This window comes from Rana temporaria, chromosome 6 (assembly GCF_905171775.1).
Source record: "Rana temporaria chromosome 6, aRanTem1.1, whole genome shotgun sequence".
Taxonomy (NCBI): Eukaryota; Metazoa; Chordata; class Amphibia; order Anura; family Ranidae; genus Rana; species Rana temporaria.
This window is the reverse complement of record NC_053494.1, coordinates 22,393,040-22,400,451: the sequence shown is the minus strand read 5'-3', so window position 1 is coordinate 22,400,451 and position 7,412 is coordinate 22,393,040. Positions and strand designations below refer to the sequence as shown.

Below are 7,412 nucleotides of genomic sequence, written 5' to 3'. Positions count from 1 at the left end.
CAGCGATCATGTCGTTCCTAAAGGAGACCATGCCGCGACTGGCGGCTCCCGCGCACATGCGATGAATTGACGTCATCGCGGCTCCGCCCAGTCACATTGCCGGAGGCGCGATACCCAGAAGTAACCCCCGGGAGACGGCTGCCCGAGCGGTGTACGAGGACGGCTCCGGGGGCTTCGATCGGAGGTGAGTATTACATAAAGCGCTAGTATGCTATGCTCATGATGCCTTTGCCTTGCAGCTTTTTTTTTTTTTTTGGGCTTTACTTCCTCTTTAAAAGCTCAACTAATGCAAATTTGAATGATGGGTATGGTGTTTTTGATATTGACTACTCTTTCCTTTAGTGTTGTGAAGAACTGTCATACTTAGTCAACTTTCTTCCACTTATTTTTGAAAGCTGTAACTTTTTCTACATCATACGCTATGTTCTCATTATCGCTTGCTTTGTTCCTTGTCAGAAGCCGCACTGATAATCCCATGAAGCACATAGACTGTCATCCAGATGGATCCACACCTTATTTTCTTACTGTCGTGTCATATATTCTTCTTGTACAATACGGATTGATTATAATTACAGGAGGCTTCCTACAACGTGTATTTTCTCACTAAAAGGGCTCTTGCTAATTGCTGTCTCTGACAGGGGAGGAATTGTTTACCGTTCCCTTAAGGACTGGCGAGATAAATTTGTAATTTTAATGAGTTTTAGTTAAGTGTGCTCATCCCATTAGAAAAGCAAAGCTGGACTCCAGTCAAATATAATCGCATAAATGTTTTGTTTTTTTTACGGTACCTGAATTTGACCTGGTAGCAGCTGCTTGTAGTCCCTGTACAGCAAAGCTTAGACTAGGAGAGAGGAGAAGAAGCACAAAGAGCCAATCAGGTGTGTTGCAATGTGCAAGGCAAATGCTGACTGACTGAGAAATTAGCTGTAAAAAAGAATAAAAATCCCCCGAATCGCATCACAAAAAGAGTAATAACATTAATAGCAAATTTAATTTAAAAAAATATATATATATATTTTTTCTCATTCTGATGTCTAACCCTCAGGTTTACATTCATCTTCCAGGTGTCACCTGTAAAATATGTTGGATAATGTGATGTCAGTTTAAGAGTTATAGGAGAAGGAGAACACCAGACCGATTGCTGAGGTTCCAAGTATACTTATTCATAAAATCCAAAAAGATGAGTACTGGCAGACCCCCTTTATACGTTCTCAATGGTGCCAGTTGATAAGAGATGATCTTGGACTCTATTGCATTACAAGTTACATCTATTTCTTTATGCCAGTGGTCTTCAAATTGCAGCCTGTGGGATAGATTCAGCCCTTAGTTTGCCTTCATCCATACCTTGGGGTATCATTCCTTCTACTGTGTCAGGGCTGGGCTCAGCCCTTCCTTCTCTGAGCTGGCCACTCAGATGTTGGTTAATTGCTAGCTCCTATCTCTCCACAGTGACTCACCTGTTGATGGTATCCCGCTCATCAGTCCTGCTTACTTAAGCCGTCCAGCCCAGATCTTCTTTGCCTTCGCCTGGTCAACATCACAGAGACTCTCCCCTCTGTGCCTGTTAAAGACTAGCTTGGCTGACATCCCTTCTGGTTCCAGATCCTGCTTGCTGTTCCACTACGCTGAATCTCTGGTTTCCTGATATCCGGGCCTCTTCTGAAGTACGCTGATCCCTGGCTTTCTGACTTCCTGGCATGTCTGACAATCGGTTCAGGTTACCAAACTTTGGCTACATTTTGACTATGTTTGTTCTATTTACTTTTATTATTATTAAACAAGTGTGATTTAACTGTACTTCTGACTCTGTCTAATTCATGTTTTTTGACACACTGACACCAATGATAGGACATAATGTCTCCCACTGACGTCAACAGTAGACCATAATTCCTCCCACTGACATCAACAATGGGGCACTATTCCTCCTACTGACACCAGCAATGGGGCACTATTCCTCCCATTGACAACAACAATGGAGCATAATTCCTCCCAATAACACCAAAGATGGGGCATTACTTCTCCCACTGATATCAACAATGGGGCACTATTCCTCCCATTACTACAAATGATGGGGCACTATTCCTCCTCCTACTGACCACGGGCACTTTGTCAATTTTTAATTCCTGCTAATGACCAAGCCTGAGGCATTGTTTACCCCAAGTGACATTTTCTACTCTCATTGGCTGAAGTCTACCTCTTAAAGTCTGAAGGACAGTTAACTGGCCCATTGTTTAGAAAGTATGGTGATCTCTAAGCCTAAAGCAAGCCAGAAACAGTGCAAATTTATTTTCTGCAACCACGGGTTTGCACGATTCCCCCATCATCACAGACAGTGCTGACAGGGGAATCCCTCCTGCAGGGGGGCACGGGAAGCCACTCCCATCGGGAGAAGACAGTGAATATTGCTAGCGACTATAGCAAGTAAAATTCAGCAGGGTGGTTGTACCCAAGTTGATGAATCGTTTAGCTTGGTACATTCAGCCTGCCCATACACGTTTCAAACTGTCTATGGCCGGCCATAGTCTCCAGCATCTCCAATAAACTTTACTCTGCTCCATGAGGTCGAACTGATTTTGAATCTAGGACTTCCAACCTCCATACGATGTCCTTGATTTTACTTGTTCATAATGTTATTTACAACCCTATTTGTGACACCAAGAATGCTATAAACAGATCGATGCACTCTATTGGTGTGTCAAAATATCGGACATTTCACAGCCCAATGTGTTACAAGGAAAGCTGTAAACACTATTGACTCCGAGTTTGCAAGACACAAACAAAAGTTGCAATCTTATGTATAAATCACTATACAATTCACAGCAAAAATACACATTGATCTATCTATCTCAACCTGTACATGACATACATTTTCTGGTGCGAATGAAATTTTGAAACATTTCAGCAGCCAGCTGCCCTCCGTCTTTATTTTAAAGTTTAATATCTCAAACTATGCAGCCTACGTTTGAGACATAACAGAGAAAATCAGAAATAATTGGCTTATAAGAGAAACAAAATATCTGATTTTCTCAGTGAGTCACGTATCTGGGGTATGCTGCTGAGATAACCCTTTCCCTCTAAACAAAAAGAATACTTTGGTGGGACATGTGTGCTTTTAAACATCAGAAATATTTCGTTATATGCGCCTGTACTTCGACTCATAATGCATTCCAGAGCCTCCTGCTGTGACCATGAAAAGCCAAGTTTCAGAGGAAATTGTAAAATATTAAGGATGCTGAGGGTGGACTTTCTCATTTCTTAACTTAAACTTATCTTTTATTTTTCTTCTTTTAGTAGCTGCTTACATGCATTTGTGAGAAGTTAAGAGAAAAGAAGAGAAGAGCCAGAATATTGAATGGAAGGGAAGGGAAGGAAAGAGAAGAGAAAAGACGAGAAGAGAAGAGAAGACAAACCACAATATTGAAGACTAAGGAAGGAAAAGGAAAGAAAGAGAAGAGAAGAGAAGAAGAGACGAGCCAGAATATTGAAAACTAGGGAAGGGAAGGAAAGAGAAAAAAAAAGACGAGAAGAGAAGACAAACCACAATATTGAAGACTAAGGAAGGAAAAGGAAAGAAAGAGAAGAGAAGAGAAGAAGAGACGAGCCAGAATATTGAAAACTAGGGAAGGGAAGGGAAGGGAAGGAAAGAGAAAAAAAAAGACGAGAAGAGAAAACGAACCACAAGAAGAGAAGACTAGCCAGAATATTGAAGACTAGGGAATGAAACAGAAGAGAAGAGAAGAGAAGAAATGAGAAGAGAAGAAGAGACGAGCCAGAATATTGAAGACTAGGGAAGGGAAGGCAAGGAAAGAAAGAGAAGAGATAAGAAGAGAAGAAGAAACGAGCCAGAATATTGAAGACTAGGGAAGGGAAGGAAAGAGAAGAGATGAGAAGAGAAGAAGAGACGAGACAGAATATTGAAGACTAGGGAAGGGAAGGAAAGAGAAGAGATAAGAAGAGATAAGAAGAGAAGAAGAGACGAGACAGAATATTGAATGGAAGGGAAGGGAAGGAAAGAGAAGAGAAAAGACGTGAAGAGAAGACAAACCACAATATTGAAGACTAGGGAAGGAAAAGGAAAGAAAGAGAAGAGAAGAGAAGAGAAGAGAAGAGAAGAGAAGAGAAGAAGAGACGAGACAGAATATTGAAAACTAAGGAAGGGAAGGGAAGGAAAGAGAAAAAAAAAGACGAGAAGAGAAAACGAACCACAAGAAGAGAAGACTAGCCAGAATATTGAAGACTAGGGAAGGGAAGGAAAGAGAAGAGAAGAGAAGAGAAGAGAAGAGAAGAGAAGAGAAGAGAAGAAATGAGAAGAGAAGAAGAGACGAGCCAGAATATTGAAGACTAGGAAAGGGAAGGCAAGGAAAGAAAGAGAAGAGATGAGAAGAGAAGAAGAGACAAGCCAGAATATTGAAGACTAGGGAAGGTAGGGAAAGAGAAGAGAAGAGATGAGAAGAGAAGAAGAGACAAGCCAGAATATTGAAGACTAGGGAAGGGAAGGAAAAAGAATAGAAGAGATGAGAAGAGAAGAAGAGACAAGCCAGAATATTGAAGACTAGAGAAGGGAAGGAAAGAAATGAAGAGAGGAGAGGGAGGTTTATCTAGTGGTAGTGAATGGTGATTGTAAGCTGCTTGTTCTCTCCATTGCACAGCCAAATGGTCTTGTTGCTGTCTCAGATTTTATTGTCATGCCTGAGGACATCAGGATCCTGTGAGGACTCTGTGATGAGAAATCAATAAATGAGATGTGAACGGAAGAGAAGAGATGAAAAAGAGATGGAAGTGAAGAGAACAGGAGAGGTTGGGAGGGGAGGGGATGAGAGGAGAGGGTAAAAGAGGAGAGGGGAGGGGAGGAGAGGAAAGTGTAAAAGAGGAGAGGGGAGGGGAGGAGAGGAGAGTGTAAAAGAGGAGAGGGGGAGGACAGAAGTGGAGGGGAAATTAGTGAAGGGGTGAGAAGAAGATGAAGAAATGGAAAAGAAAGAAAGGTGATAAGGAAAGGGAGAAACAAAATGATAGGGAAGGAGAGCGCTAAAATAGAGAAGATATAGGAAAGAGGAGGACCCAATGTTGTCATACAAATCAATAACAACTATATAGAATTTTATTTGACTTTATTTGAACCTCTCAAATATTCCAAACTAAAAATGGTTGCAGTTGGGCTTTAAAGGGGTTGCAAAGCTTTGTGTGTTTTCACCTTAATGCATCCTATGCATTAAGGTGAAAAAACACCTTGCACTCTTGGGCCCCCCAGCCCCCCCGTTTTTCTTACCTAAGCCACAAAACTGCTGGGCTTGTTCCCGCGATGGTTTCCCCCTGCTTGAGGCGGCTCGTCATTGGAGATTGATAACAGCGCAGCCATTGGCTCACGCTGCTGTCAATCACATCCAATGACGTGGCGCACCGGGGGGCGGGCCGAGTGATATAGTCGGCGGCTATAGCCGCCGGCTGTATCACGGGAGTGCACCCGCAAGCTAACCCCCTTGGGAGAGAGCTTCCCATGAAGGGGGTTAGCTCTTGCGGGGAGGAGCCGAGACACCTGCCGAGGGACCTCAGAAGACCAGGATTGGGGCCACTCTGTGCAAAACATGTTTGTTATTTTTTTTAAACCGAAGCCATACAACCCAATAATTCATGACAATTTGGGGTGTATACACTTTCTAGGTACTGAATGAGCATTAGAAACCACCAATGACGGCTCCTTGTCTGCAGTTATATTGCATACTGCAGACAGGCTGGATGTAAACAGAGGGCTAGATTCAGGTATCTACGCCCATTCTTACGGCGGCGCAGCGTATCGTATTTACGCTGCGCCGCCGTAAGTTATAGAGGCAAGTGCTGTGTTCACAAAGCACTTGCCTCCTAACTTACGGCGGCGTAGCGTAAATGGGGCCGGCGTAAGCGCGCCTAATTCAAATGATGATGAGGGGGGCATTTTTTATTTAAATTAATGGTGACCCCGCATATTTTACATTTTTTTACGAACGGCGCATGCGCCGTTCGTGAAAGAATCCCAGTGCGCATGCTCGAAATTCCGCCGCAAATTGTCATTTTGTAAATTACGTCCAGCCCTATTCGCGAACGACTTCGAAGCGGGAACGACATCCATACTTAACATTGGCTGCGCCTCCTAATAGCAGGAGCAACCTTACGCCGAAAAAGCCTAACGTAAACGGCGTAAATAAATTGCGCCGGGCGTACGTACGTTTGTGAATCGGCGTATCTAGGTCATTTGCATACTCTACACCGAAAACAACGGAAGCGCCCCAAGCGGCCAGCGTAAAAAAGCACACAATTATACGCCGCAGTATTCAAGTTACGTTGGCGGAGGAAGCCTATTTTTTGAACGTGCCTTTGAGAATCGGCGTAAAGATACGATGCCGCAGATTTGAAATTACGGCGGCGTATCTGGAGATACGCCGCCGTAATTTCTACCTGAATCGAGCCCAGAATGTTTAGACTGATCTGAGACTGTGGAAAAACAAGCAGTGGTAAGGAATTTTTTTTTGCTACTCTTGTATATAATTAAAAGCCAATATGTTACACTCAGCCGGTTCACACTGGGGCGATTTGTGATCCGACTTGAAATCGCCTCAAGTCGTCCCAAGTCGTGCTGTCAAGAAAAACAATGCAAGTGAATGGGAGCGGTGTTAATACACACTACTCAAGGCGATCCGACTTCAAAAGAAGTTCCTGTACTACTTCAATCCGACTTGTAGGCGATTCCTACCCATTGATTTCAATGGAAGTAGCTTTCAAGTCTGATCCCTGTTCATAGTGAGGCGATTTTGCCAGAAGCAGAGAGGAATTTACCCAGAAGCCCCCAGGTACTCCCCTGTCCCCAGGCAGCCCCCACCTTCTTCCCACCTTCTTGGCACTGATTACTTTCACTTTCTTAGTACGTTGTCTCTGTTTGCAGCACGGCTGCCAGAGTTAGGAAAGAGGCCGTGGATAATGAGTCCCTTATAAGGCTGGTAAAAGAGAGACCATGCCTCTACGACAAGAGGGACCCCTTTTACAAGGACCAAATGAAGAGGGACAATGCCTGGCTGGACATTTCTCACCTGACCTTTGAGGATTGGGGAATATTGTCTGAGAACGACCGCACTGCCAAAAGTAAGTTTAACCTTTTTATTATATGTCTATTTTCCTTGCCTAGGCATGCTGGTTGTAGTTCCATACATGCCACTTGTTTGCACAGAGAATGGCGGCATGAACTCCCTCTTGAAGACAGCAACAATAGAGCACACCGGCATCAATAGATCCCCTGGCAGGAACAGTATATCCCATGCTGGCAATAGTAGATGCAGACAGGAACCATAGATTCCCCAAAAAAGTAGATCCCTAACAGGAACACTACTTCAAATGACAAAAACAACAATAAATCCCTGATCGGAACACTAGTTCACATGATAACA

The 7,412-nt window shown here is 43.5% G+C and overlaps 1 long non-coding RNA gene across 1 annotated transcript; it reads left to right on the top strand.

Moving 5' to 3' along the window:
* Nucleotides 1–255: 255 nt before the first annotated feature.
* On the top strand, nucleotides 256–1,797 carry LOC120942612. Its single transcript, XR_005750200.1, has 2 exons — nucleotides 256–878; nucleotides 1,450–1,797. It is a non-coding gene; the product is annotated as an uncharacterized LOC120942612 (long non-coding RNA).
* Nucleotides 1,798–7,412: the final 5,615 nt, after the last annotated feature.